This window comes from Lipotes vexillifer, unplaced genomic scaffold (assembly GCF_000442215.2).
Source record: "Lipotes vexillifer unplaced genomic scaffold, Lipotes_vexillifer_v1.1 scaffold1382, whole genome shotgun sequence".
Lineage (NCBI taxonomy): Eukaryota > Metazoa > Chordata > Mammalia > Artiodactyla > Lipotidae > Lipotes > Lipotes vexillifer.
In genome coordinates this window covers 789,662-804,881 of record NW_006795401.1, presented here as the reverse complement: position 1 = coordinate 804,881, position 15,220 = coordinate 789,662, and positions in this window count along the sequence as shown.

The following is a 15,220-nucleotide window of genomic DNA, read 5'->3' as shown; positions in this document are numbered from 1 at the left end:
AACTTACTATTGTGCCATTTACAAACTGCAGACAGAGAAGTGACTTAGTGCTTGGCATGTCTTTATTCTTAATTCTATGTTCAGTAATTTTTTTTTTCCCTTTCTTATGTTTCAGATATAATGGGGGATATTATTCTGTTCTGACGTGTTGAAATCTTTTCCAGCAAAAAGGGAACACAGGGAAGGAAAAGTGATTAATCAAAAGACTTAACCAAGGCTATGTCTGTAGAAATGTGATGTACCTGTAGGATTATAATCATATAAAGAGAATGTTAACCCTAATTGTATCAGGCTGATACAATACAGATTGCATCATAGCCAAGACCTTTGGTAGAGGATTCTGTTTGTCTCCTAAGAGGGACAAGGGATCTTTACAAAGAAACAGAGAATTAAAGCTTGCATGCATCCTGTCTACATCTTTTGAAAGGCTACACACTCTATGAACTTAGCAAAAATTAGCTGGACGTTAGAAAGGCATCAAACAGTAAAGAGGAAACTGGTATATTAAGTCTGGTTAAAGTGTAAAAGTTATAATCAATTCAATTTATTGTCCATCAAGCCCTTTCTTTAAAGAAATAACAGTGAGGCACCTAGCTGAATACATTCATAATGAAAATAAAAGCTGCTGATTAATTGAAAACAAAAACAGGGAACCCTTGTACAATGTTTATGTTAGGAATTCATAAGGAACTAATGTCACTAACAGGAAAGTGTTGCTATTCTTCAAAACCAGAGCACATGAGCATTCATTCTTGGCTACTTTGGTCAAAAAGCCTTCCCAGGTTGTGACTAGGCACTCCCTTGAGAGGTTTTTTCTGTATTCCTTTCTCGACTCTCCATGTTACAGCTGTCAGACAGTGGACTCAGCTGTCTAGAATACTGTACCCTGGCCAAGGCCAGATTTACCTTTGTCCCCTGGTCTATAATTCAGGACCAGACATTATTAGGGTGGTCAGTTTTGTTGAATTAAAAACATAGACATACCAAAGCCCTCTCAAGCATTGCTGCCCAGAAATGTGTCTAGTTTGTTGTAGTCCTTCCTAGAGCTAAAATAAGTTCTTACCTTATGCTCTTTAAGGATGACCTGGTAGTAATCATCACAGGTATCCCATCCATTCCACTTCTTCCCTCTGCCAAAACTGCTCCTCTCTTTCACAACTGATACAATAGGAAGAGAAACGTTGATCATTAAAACTAAATGAAATTAAAAAGCTACAGATGCCTCTGCCATTTAAGAGAAGTAAAATAAATTACACAGATTTTTCTGTTTGATATCAGTATAAGTAGATTAGTAAGTAACTTTCCTTTATCTTGTAAAATTCCCCAAAGAAACAATGAATTAGAAATGGAATACAGAGAACAGAAATATTGTACCATCTATCTATACAATGAAGTAAAAAGCTGGAAATTGAAAAGGAACTAAAAAAAAAAAGTTATATCATCTGGGTATGCTAACAGATGGACCAAAAAACCACTTTCTTTTTAAATTAATTATTGGATCAAAGATAAAACCTAAAATGAAACTGCAGTTTACCTAGAATATATATAATAATGAAACATTACATATTAGAATGCATAAGGTATAGAACTAAACTCTCAAAGGAAAATTAAATATATACATTGATAAATGAGAAAAAGGAAAATTAATTAAACATGTGATTCAGAAAGTTAGTAAATGAGCAATAAAATAAAATGGAAGCATAAAGCAAGAAATAATAAAGGTTAAGCAGGAAACAATGAATTAGAAAAAAAGAGTAGAATACACAAACAAAAAAAATCAGGTTCTTTGGCAAAATCAATATAGTAACTAATCACTAGCTAATATGAATCTGCAGAAAATGAGAAAGGAATGAATGTGCAAAATAAATAATGATAAGGAAAATAACTACAAAAACAAAATGAAAAGACTCATAAGAAACCGTCTTGCACAGCTCTATACAAATACGTTTGGAAACTGGGATATCATTTATTTTTAGAAAATGTAATTTATGAAAACTAATTTTAAAAGAAGAAGGTAGTCTAAATAGAATGATTCCCATGGAATAAAGAGATAATAACCCTCTCCCAAGTATATGTAGCTCATATGATTTAAAGAAGAATTCCAACACAAAATTCTATAAAATAATTCCAATGCTCCTTAAATAGTTTCAGAATATTGAGGGGTAAACGCAAACTTTATAATTCTTATTTTAAGAAAATATAGTGAAACACCAATATAAATTACAAAGAAAACAAAGGCCAATCTAATTTATGAATATTAATGCCAGAGTGTTAATTTTAGTAAATAAAAGCAAAATATCAAAATAATACATCATGATGATGAATAATATAGTTTATCACATTATTGTATCTAACAAAAGTTCATATGATTCTTCTTATAAGAGGTAAGCATTTGATAAAATATTTCTATTTGGGTGGGATTAATGCTTAATGATAAATAAAATAAATAATAAAATAGAGATCAGTCCTATTTAGTTTACAAAATATGTTCATTAACTGTATAGCATTTTAAGGAAATTAAGAAATATTCATTAACATGGCTATTAATTAACATTTTACTGAAAGTGGTAGTCAATGCAATTAGAAAAGATGAAGGAATCCGAGACATATGTAGATGTGTGAATAAAATATTACTACTCTCCTATGATCTGATTTTGTACTCAGAAAAATTAAAATAAACTAGAAATTTTATGTATATACTAATTCATAGAAATAACATAGTACAAAATTAATATTTAGAAATACTAAGTGCCACATATTTCAGTAGCAATTGCTTAGAAGATATCATAGAGGAAAAGACGCCTTTTAGATTAGCAAGAAAGAATACCTAGGGATAAATGTCTGTGGAAAGAACTATATTTAAAAAGCACTGTGTAAAATTTGAATTAAATAAAAACTTTTGAATTCTGCAAAGCAACAAACAAAAATAATAAATGGAAATGCATACTGTGTTACTGCTTAAAAAAATCACAAGAATGCCAGTATTAAGAGTCTCATGTGGATATTTTATATACCTTACATGTAGTATCTCACATCATTGGGAGAAAAGATATGCATTTAATAAATTAACAACTGAAGAACCAGTTAGAAAAATCATTTGGCATTCATACTGCATGCCAATTACGATAATATGTTTCAAATAAATGAAACACTTAAATATATACAAAAAAAATATAGTGTTACTAGAGAAAATATAATTCTTTACTAACTTTGTGATACAAAGATCTAACTATAAAAAAGGAAAGATTCAGAAACTTGACAACGTAAAACATCTTTTTAAAAAAATAATCTCAGTCAAAAGATAATTGACGAATTGGAAAAAAAATTATGAATTGTAAAGTAGAAAATCTGCACATAGAACATTTTTCATATAGATTTATAAAAGACAAAATATAAAATTGGCAAAGACTGAACACAAAATTTCTAGAAAAATAAGTTTTAAAAGCTTCTAAAACATAGGAATCACTAGAAAGTTGATTACAGCAGACAGTTCAATTAAAACAGTTCAATTAAAACTGAGGTACTGGGCTTCCCTGGTGGCGCAGTGGTTGAGAGCCCACCTGCTGATGCAGGGGACATGGGATCGTGCCCCGGTCTGGGAAGATCCCACATGCTGTGGAGCGGCTGGGCCCATGAGCCATGGCCGCTGAGCCTGCATGTCTGGAGCCTGTGCTCTGCAATGGGAGAGGCCACAACAGTGAGAGGCCTGCGTACACCAAAAAAAAAACAAAAAAACAAAAAAACTGAGGTACTATTTTTCACTTACCATATTATAAAATATTATATTATAAATATTATATACATATATAATACATATATATTATATATATAAATATTATTAAATATTCAAATTTTTATACTAAAACCCTATGTGTATTCTGTGGGCAGTATAACTTTTTTTATTAATTTATTTTTTATATCTTTATTGGAGTATAATTGCTTTACAATGTTGTGTTAGTTTCTGTTGTACAACAAAGTGAATCAGCTATAAGTATACATTCATCCCCATATCCCCTCCCTCTTAAGCCTCCCTCCCATCCTCCCTATCCCACTCCTCTAGGTCATCACAAAGCATCGAGCTGATCTCCCTGTGCTATGCAGCAGCTTCCTACTAGCCATCCATTTTACATTTGGTAGTGTACGTATGTCAGTGCTACTCTCTCACTTTGTTCCAGCTTCCCCTTCCCCACCATGTCCTCAAGTCCATTCTCTACATGTGCGTCTTTATTCCTGCCCTGCCACTAGGTTCATTAGTACCATTATTTTAGATTCCATATGTGTGTGTTAGCATATGGTATTTGTTTTACTCTTTCTGACTTCACTCTGTATGACAGACTCTAGGTTCATCCACCTCATTACAAATAACTCAATTTCATTCCTTTTTATGGCTGAGTAATATTCCATTGTATATATGTGCCACATCTTCTTTATCCATTCATCTGTCAATGGACATTTAGGTTGCTTCCATGTCCTGGCAGTTGTAAATAATGCTGCAGTGAACATTGTGGTACATATCTCTTTTTGAATTATAGTTTTCTCAGGGTGTATGCCCAGTATTGGGATTGCTGGGTCATATGGTAGTTCTATTTTTAGTTTTTTAAGAAACCTCCATACTGTTCTCCATAGTGGCTGTATCAATTTACATTCTCACCAACAGTGCACGAGGGGTCCCTTTTCTCCACACCCTCTCCAGCATTTATTGTTTGTAGATTTTTTGATGATGGCCATTCTGATAGGTGTGAGGTAATACCTCATTATGGTGGGCAGTATAATTTGATACATTCTCTATGGAGGTCAATTTATCATCATTTAACACTTTATTAATTCATCTATCCTTTGACTCAGCGATTCCAGTCTGGGAATTTATCCTGGAGATAAACAGATACAATGCATTGAAAATGACAAATGTTCTTTGCAGTGTTGTTAGAAAACAAAAAACAAACAACCTCCACTCCCCTCACCAAAGTTGGGAAATTCACATCCACAGCCTAAATGTCCGTCATCTGAAAACCAGTTGAATAAATGATATTTTAATCTATAAAATGGAACATGATAAAACTGGTAGGGGGGAGGGAGGGAGAGAGAGAGACAGGAGCCTATCTGTATTGATATGAAGCATTCCAAGATATATTTGATAAGTAATAAATCAATGTGCATGACAGTAAATTTCCATTTACAGAAAAAAAAAAGGAAAAATCAGTTTACATTCAATTTGCTTACATGTGCTTTAAAATATTTCCAACAGGGGACACACAAACCCAGTAATAGGAATTTCTTATGGGGAAACTTGCTTATAACAGAGATGAGAGAGAATTTCCACTGCAAATTTTCTTTGACTTTTTTGACTTTGAATCATACGAATGTATTACTTACTGAAAAGTGAAATAGTAATAAATTAATCAATATTTTATAGCTATCATTACCTTAATTTACTAATGAGGAAGAGATTTCTCCTTAAGATTTTTAGAAATTAAAGAAGCTATTATAATGTTAATATTTTACATTGCTCTGGACTGAGAAAAGGAAATTCAGAGTAACTTTCAGAATGTAGTTTTGGAAATGTAAAGGTTGACCTGAACAATGTGTGTGTAACTGTAGTTGCTACTCTTTAAGGTACAGAAGTAATATAATACTTATTTTTTGTACTTTTGGATTAATACGGAGCAAAGACAAATGAACAGTGATGGAAACAATGGGGTTAAGTAAGAAAAATGAGGATCATGAAAATGATTTTATAGCAGTTTATGGAATGATGGGTGTGTTGAATTTCTTATACATGTGATGGAGGTTCAAGGTAATTTATATAAAATGTGATAATCATACTTCTCTAACCCAAGCCTAGAGAACTTCTTCTTCCACACAAAAATTTACTCTTCCAGGTTAATACAGCTATTAGCTGGTGCTCTGGGTGCAGAGACATATCCTTGCCTTTAACTCAAATATTCTGACCCATGCTGTATCTCCTAGTTCCTTTATGAATTAACCAGCAATGGACCCATTGTCTGTCCATACTTCAATATGTGGAAGCTACTGGGTTTGAGCCAGATGCAAACAGTGATGCAAAGATTCCCATCTCTGATGTGTAACCACCACAGTCATTGAGTTGGTAATTTCCATTCAAAATTAACTCACTTGTTTTTGGAGAGAGCAGGTCTTCCTACAGAGGTGTAATTTTTTGTGTGTAAACTCATGGTCAGTGATGATACCCACAGCTAGATCATCCAATACATTTACTTCTTTAGCATAAGGCTTCAGTTTTCATGTAATTTACCGCTGATGAAGAAATTAGTTTCTTCATTTCAGTGCAAGGGTTGCAGCTTACCTATCCTGCCACAGGAGATAACTTTAATTCAGGAAACTTCAAATCCCTGTCTTGCTCTAATCGAAGTTCATAGGTCTTTATACACAAGAGAAATGATAGGCATTGATACCCACTGAGGAGTATTCCTGAATAAGATCAGTATTTTATGTTCTTTTGAGAGCTTAAATTTAAAAAAAAAAAAAGCTCTCTTGACCTTTAATATATTTAATCCAAACCTATGAAGAATGATCAGAAAACTTCTAATTTATTTAAAAAAATCTTACAACTAACAGGAGTATAAATTGTTAAATACTGTGGAAAATGATTTGGCCTAGTATATATGAGGAATTGCATATCCAAAGAATCAGCAAGCCTTCTACTTGACCCCAGATACACTGAAGGACCTCCTGCAATATATACCAGTATATAAACATACATGTATATGTATATATAGGTATGTATATATATGTGTATATACTAGCAGATATGAAAATGAATGATTTATAGCTATATATACATATGTATAAAATATTTTAAAGTGATTAAAATATATTTATTAAACAATACATACAGTATGACTCCATTTTTATTAACATAAAAAATTAGGCAATATACAAAATTTGATGCAGTGAACATTTGATGAGAGGAGGATGGACTGAAAAGTGGACAGGATAAGGTAAGGGCCCAGAATGTGCTTACATATTATTATTAATGTTAAGTTATTAGGTGTTGGGCGGATAGTGTTTGCTCTATCTATTTATAATAGTAGATTGTTTGCATAAATTAATTTGTAATGTTAAAAGATATAAAATAACCCATAAACATTATCTCACGGTTAGAGTTGATTTTAACTTCCATTAAAAAAAAATGTGCTACCGTATGCCAGTAGTATTACACTCCAGAGAAACCTCATTCAGTAAACCTAACTGAAGGAGCTGTGGCCAAAATGGTGGAATAGAAGTACCCTTACCTCACCTCCTCCCACAGACACACCAAAATTACAGCTATTTACAGAGCAACTATTTATGAGAATGACCTGAAGACTAGCAGAAGAGATTTTCCACAACTTAAGACATAAAGAAGGAACCACAGGGAGATGAGTAGGAGAGTCAGAGATACAGTATAATGAAAGTCCCCATCCCCCTGTAGGCAACCCACAATAAGGAGGATAATCATAATTGCAGAGGTTCTCCGCAAGGAGTGAGGGGTTCAAGCCCCACATGAGTTTCCGCAGCCTGGGGGTTGCAGAAAGGTCAGCAGGGCTTCAAAGAGCCAGGGGGCTGTAGAAAACAGAAACTCTGCCTTTAAAGGGCACATGCAAAATCTCGTACACTCAGAGTCCCAGCACAGAGGCAGTAATTTGAAAGGAGCCTGGGTCAGGCCCACTTGCTGATCTTGAAGAGCCTCACAGAGAAGCAGGAGGCAATTGGGAGCTTGTGGAGACATAGATGCTGGTGGTAGCAATCTTTGGGAGCTTGTTCCACCACAGGTACACTGATGCTGGCAAGTGCCATTTTGGAATTCTCCTGATAGCCTATTAGAGCTGAGGACTTACCTAACCACCAGTGGTCCAGCATCAACCCTGGTTCCCCTGGGCCCCCACAGCCAGTCACTCTAGGACCAGGCCCAAACCGTCAGTGGGCTGGAAGCTACTGCATGAGGCGGGGCCTGGTAACCAACTGAGTAGCCCACAAAGGGGGCACCCCTGAGCATATAGCTGTGGTGACCAGCGTGGAGTATGCTGCTGGGTTCCTTAGGATATCTCCTACATAAGGCCACTGTTTCAAGATTGGAAAATGTCACTGACCTAACACATAGAAATGAAAACAGAAAATGAGGCAATAGAGGACTATGTTCCAATCAAAAGTATAAGATAGAACCCCAGAAGAAGAACTAAGTGGAGATAAGCAATCTATCTGATAAAGAGTTCAAGGTTATGATCATACAGATTCTCAATGAAGTCAAGAGAAGATGGATGAACACAGTGGAAATTTTAATAAAGAGTTGGAAATTATGAAGAAGAACCAAACAGAGCTGAAGAATATAATAACTGAAATAAAAAAACACACTAGAAGGAATCAACAGTAGATTAGATCATGCAGAGGAACAGATCAGTGAACTGAAAGACAGAGTAGTGGAAATCATCGAAGCTGAACAGAAAAAAGAAAAGAATTTTTAAAAAATGAGGACAGTTTAAGACATCTTTGGGCAACATCAACTGTAATAGCTTTTGCATTGTAGAGGTCCCAGAAAGAGAAAAGAGAGAAAGGGACAGAGAACTTATTTGAAGAAATAATAGCTGAAAACTTACCTAACCTGGGAAAGGAAAATGATATCCAGGTCCAGGAAGTACAGATCATCCCAAACAACATGAATCCAAAGAGGACCACACTGAGATATTTTATAATTAAAATAGCAAAAATTAAAGCTAAAGAGAGGATCTTACAAGCAGCAAGAGAAAAGTAACTGGTTACATACAAGGGAACTCCCATTACACCATCAGTAGACTTTTTAGCAGAAAATTTGCAGTCCAGAAGGGAGTGGCATGATATATTCAAAGTGATGAAAGGATAAAAACCTACAACCACAAATACTCTGCCCAACCAGGCTATTACTGAGACTTGATGGAGAGAGAAAAAATTTTACAAAGAAGCAAAACTAAAAGCATTCAGCACCAGTAAATTGACTTTACAAGAAATGTTAAAGGGACTTCTCTAAGCAAAAAAGAAAACACCATAACTAAATATGAAAATTATAAAAGCAAAAACCTCATTGGTAAAGGCAAACATACAGAAAATGTAGTAAGCCAATCACTCATAAAGGTGGTAGGAAGGTTAAAAGATAAAAGTATTAAAGTCAATGATATCCATAATAAGTAATTAAAGGAATTCATAAAATAAAAAGATTTAAAATAAGATTTCAAAACATAAAACATTACAAGGTGTGGTTGGAGTTAAAATGAAGAGTTGTTAGAATGCCTTCGAACTTAAGAGATCATCAACTTAAAATAATCACATATGTATATAAGTTTTATATACGAACCTCATGGTAACCCCAAAATGAAAACCTATTATAAATACAAACAAAACACTAAAAATAGTCAATAAATCACAAGGAAGCAGAGCAAACGAAAGGAACAAAAAAGAACTATAAAACAACCAGAAAATAATTAACAAAATGGTGATATGTACATATCTATCAGTAACAGTAACTACTTTAAATGAAAATGGACTGAATGGTACACTTAAAAGACATAGACTGGCTGAATAGATTTAAACAAACAAAACACAGGTGCCTCAAGAGACTCACTTCAGATTTAAGTATAGATACAGACTGAAAGTGAGAAGATGGAAAAAAGTACTCATGCAAATGGAAACAAAAAGAAAGCTGTGGTATCCATACTTATATCAGACAAAATAGATTTTAAACAAATACTGCCAGAGACAAAGAAAGACATTACATAATGATAAAAGATCAGTCAAGCCAGAAGTTATAAAAATTGTAGATATATAGCACCCGACATAGAAACACCTAAATACATAAAGCAAATATTAAAAGACACAAAGGGAGAAATTAACAGTAGCAGAATAATAGCAAGGGACTTTAATAACCCACTTACAGTGGCCAGATCAGTCAGACAGAAAATCAGGTCAGATTTACTTCTTATATATATGTGGTGGTGGAGATGGGGAGAGAGAGAGAGAGACGGAACATTCCATCCAAGAGCAGCAGAATGCATGTTCTTTTCATGGGCACATGGAACATTCTCCAGGATAGATCACATGCTAGGCCACAAAACAAGTTTCAATAAATTTAAAAAGATAGAAATTATATCAAACATAGTTTCAGACCATGATGTTATGAGACAAGCAGTCAACTACAAGAAAAAAAAACCTGCAAAAAACACAAACACATGGAGGCTAAACTATATGGTATAAAACAAACAATAGGTCAATGAAGAAATCAAAGAGGAAATTTAAAAAATACAAGCTTACAAATGAAAAAGGAAATAACTATCAAAACTCTTGGCATGCAGCAAAAGCAGTTCTGAGAGAGATACTTATAGCTATAAAAGCCTACCTCAGGAAGCAAAAGATATCTCAAATAATCTAACCTTACACCTAAAGGAACTAGGAAAAAATAACAAACAAAACCTAAAATTAGTAGAAGGAAAATAATACAGATCATATCAGAAATAAATAGAGACTAAAAAAATAAAACAATAGAGAAGACCAAGGAAACTAAGAGCTGGTTCTTTGAAAAGGTAAACAAAATTGATAAACTTTAGTCAAACTCATCAAGAAAAAAAGAGAGAGGACCCAAAATAAGTAAAATCAGAAGTGAAAGAGGAGAGTTAAAACTGACGCTATAGAAATACGAAGGATCATAAGAGGTTATAAAGAACAATTGCCCATTCATAAAATGAAGAAATGGATCAATTCCTTGAAATGTACAATCTCCCAAAAGAGAATCAAGAATAGAAAACATGAACAGACTGACCACCAGTAATGAAATTACATCCATAATTTTAAAAACTCCCAACAGAGAAAATCTAGGACCAGATGGTGAATTCTATGAAACATTTAAAGAAGAATTAACACCTATACTTCTCAAAATATTCTAAAAAATAAAAGAGGAAGAAATGCTTCTGAACTTATTCTGTGAGGCCAGCATTACCCTTTTACCAAAACCAGTGGAAGGCACCACAAATAAAGAAAATTACAGGCCAATATCACTGATGAACATAGATGCAAAAATCTTAACAAAATATTAGCAAACTGATTTCAATAATACATTAAAAGGATTATACACTATGATCAAGTGGGATTTATCCTAGGCATGCAAGGATGATTCAATACATTTGATACTCCACATTAAAAAACAAGATTAAAAATCATATGATCATCTCAATAGTTGCAGAAAAAGCTTTTGACAAAATTCGACACCGATTCATGATAAAAACTAAACAAAGTGGATATAGATGGAACATACCTCAACATAATAAAGGCCATTTATAATAAACCTACAGCTGACATCATACACAATAGTTAAAAGCTGAAAGCATTTTCTGTAAGATCAGGAACAAGACAAATATGCTGATTCTTACTGCTTTTATTTAACATAGTATTGGAAATTTTAGCCATGGTAATTAGACAGGAAAAAGAAATAATCCAAATTTGACAGGAAGAAAAAAAACTGTCACTGTTTGCAGAAGTTGTGATACTATATTTAGAAAATCCTAAAGACACCACAAAAAAACTATTAAACTTAAATTGAATAAATTTGCAGCATACAAAGTTAATATACAGAAGTCTTTTGTATTTCTATACACTAACGACAAACTATCAGAGAAATTAAGGAAACAATCCCATTTACAATTGCACAAAAAATAATAAAATACCTTGCAGTAAATCTAAGCAAGGAATAAAAGACCTGTACTCAGAAAAGTATAAAGTATAAGACACTGATGAAAGAAATTGAAGAAGGCACAAACAAATGGAAATATAAATAATGCTCATGGAACAGAAGAATTAATATTGTTAAAATGACAATAGTACCCCAGGCAATCTACAGATTCATTTCAACCCCTGTCAAAATACCAATGGCATTTTTCACAGCACTGGAACAAATCATTGTACAATTTTTATGGAAACAGAAAAGACTCCAAATATCCAAATCAGTCTTGAGAAAGGAGAATGTAGCTGATCCTTGCCTTCAAACTATACTGCACTACTGCAGTAATCCAAACAGTGTGGCATTAGCACAAGAACAAACATACATGGAACTGAATTGAGAGCTGAGTAATAAACCCACACTTATATGGTCAATTCATCTATGACAAGGGAGGCAAGAATACTCAATAGGGAAAAGACAGCCCTTTCAATAAATGGTGCTGGGAAACCTGGACATGCAAATGTATCAGACTGGACTTCTTTCTCACATCATATACAACAAATCAAAATGGGTTAAAGACTTACATGTATGACCTGAAACATAACACTGTGAGAATAAAACATGGACAGTGCTCTTTTTGACTTCAGTCTTATCAATGTTTTTGGCTCTCTCTCCTCAGGCAAGGGCAAAAAAGCAAAAATAACCAAATGGTACTAATAAAACTAAAAAAAAAAACCTTTTCCACATTCAAGGAAGGAAACTGTCAACAAAATGAAAAGGCTGTCTACTGAATGGGAGAACATATTTGCAGGCAAACTATTTGATAAGTGGTTAATATCCAGAATATACCAAAAACTTATACAACTCAACATCAAAAAAAAAAAAAAAAAAAAAAACAACCCAATAACCCAACTTAAAAATGGACAGGAACCTTGAATAGACATTTTTCCAAAGAAGGCCTATAGATGTCCAACAGACACATGAAAAGATGCTCAACATTACTAATCATCAGGGAAATGCAAATCAAAACCACAGTGATATATCACCTTCCTTCAGTCAGAATGGCTATTATCAAAAAGACAACAAATAACTAGTGTGAGAGAGGATGTGGAGAAAAGGAAATTCTTGTGCACTGTTAGTGGGATTGTAAGTTGGTGCAGCCACTGTGGAAACAGTATGGAGATTCCTCAAAAAATTATAAATATAGTTATCATAAGATCCAGCACTTCCACTTCTGCATTTTTCCAAAGAAAACCAAAAAAAGCTAATTTGAAAAGATATATGCACCCCTCTATTCATTGCAGCATTATTTACAATATCCAAGATATTTAAGCAACCTAGTGTCCACTGAAAGACGAATGGATTAAGAAGATGTGGTGTATATACACAATGGAATATCACTAAGGCATAAAAACTGATATCTTGCCATTTGCAGCATCACAGATGGAGGGTATTATGCCTGGTGAAATAAGTCAGGCATAGACATACAAATACTGTATGATTTCACTTATATGTCAAACCTAAAAAAAAAAAAAAGAAAATAAGAAAATAGAAACAGATTCATAGATACAGAGAAAATGTGGTAGTTGCCAAAGAAGTTGGCCTGGTGGGATGAGTGAAATAGGTGAGGGAGATTAATAGATACAGACTTACAATTATAATGTAAATAATTCATGGGGAATATAGGAAATATAATCAATAATATTGTAATAACTTTGTGTGGTGACAAATGGTAACTTGACTTACTGTGGTGATCATTTTGTAATGTGTATATATGTCAAATCACTATTTTGCATACCTGGAACTAACATAATATTGTAAGTCAATTGTACTTCAATTTAAAAAAAGAAAAAAGTACCTTTAATTGCAATGACAAATATAGTGTGGCTTCAGGTTCAAAAAGTAGCAGTGATTCTAACTGAAATGAATAATGGCATGGAACATGTCTCTCTCCTTTGTCAAACTCCCTATTGTGAGTGTGAAATCATAGGTACCAAGGGCAGTAAGATAAATGAATTTTGTTTCTGATGGATACTAAATGCTGCCAAACCGAGATAGAGGGTAAGTTATTGTGGCCATAATTTAAATGTTTTCTCAATTGCTTTATAGGCAGTCAGAAAACAATTCTTATTCTGACCTCCGAGACTGTTCATGAAATTAAATAAATGGCTAGTAAGTGGTGGAAATGGAGTTTTGAATATGGTTTGACTCTGAGCCTGCCAGCTTAACACTCTTATATGCAAATACTTCACATTTTTTTGACATGGCTATCATTTAATCTTTGTAAGAGATGAAGACGATGGAGAAGTAGGAATCTTGCAGGGGCAACACGGAACCAAAATGATACATGGTGTCCAAACGTGTAGTTTTTCTTTCCCATTTTAAAAAGTAGGAAATTAATGCTTAAAGAGATTTAGTTACTTATCATCAAAAACATTTTTTCTTCTTCAGTGCTGTCCCCAACCCTCTATCTATACTTCCTTTAACTCCTTTCATCTCCTATCCTGATATTTTCCACAGGTTTCTTCTAAAACTATTTACTGAGCACTGGGATGTTTCTCATTCCACGTCCCTTCTTTGATATATTTAAAAAATAATAACCACCAAACAGTTCTGTTTTTTCATTGTCAGTAATACAACTTTAAATATTTATCAGTTTATCATTTCTTTTAAAAGCCAAAATATTAATCATATTTTCAGCACAGGATAGCTCCCTGGAATGAAAGGGTATATTTTATATCATCCTTCTATCTCCCAGTTGACCTTATTCGAATTCTGTTTCATTCCAAACTGAAGATCCTGTGAAAAGTTGCCAAATATATATTTTTTTCATTTTCATCAAAATGTATCATCTACCATATTTCTGGCAGATTAATTTAACTTTTACCTCAGTAAGTTCTTTAGAAGGACCAACTCTGTACCCAAAACCATTTTAATCTGTTATTTTTAAGTAGTCTAGAAATATATATTGACATATTCATTTTAAATAATAAAGTACCTGTGTAACATGTATTCCTAGTGGAAATCAACATTGGATTTTTACCTGCATGTTTTATTCTAGCTTACAAAGTAAAAGTAGTTGAGTAATTTTTAGAATAATTCTTCACAAGAAGAAGGAAGGAAGGAAAGAATTAGGAAAGAAGTGATGAAAAATATTCCTATTTACTTAGCCTCAACCCCATACTTTTAGATAAGTACTGCTTTTTATTGCTCTTAATTTTTAGGTAGGCATTAGTGTTTATTGTCCTTATTTTTAGGTCATTATTGTTGAAAGAGAAATGTAAGAAGAAAATATATGAGAGTGAATGAAGAAATTCTGAAGTAGGTCCAAAGGAAGGAAAAGCTACAGTGAACTCCAATAAATGAAGTGAAGTTCCCTCCCTATTAGCAGAATCAGCAAATGATAGAAAGAGAGCATGATAGGCACCAGGCACAATTGCAAGGTTATTTGGTTTCCCAAAAGGTGGCAAATAGATAATAATTGTGTTGAAGGAAATTGGAAGCATGTTTTAGACTAACTTTTTT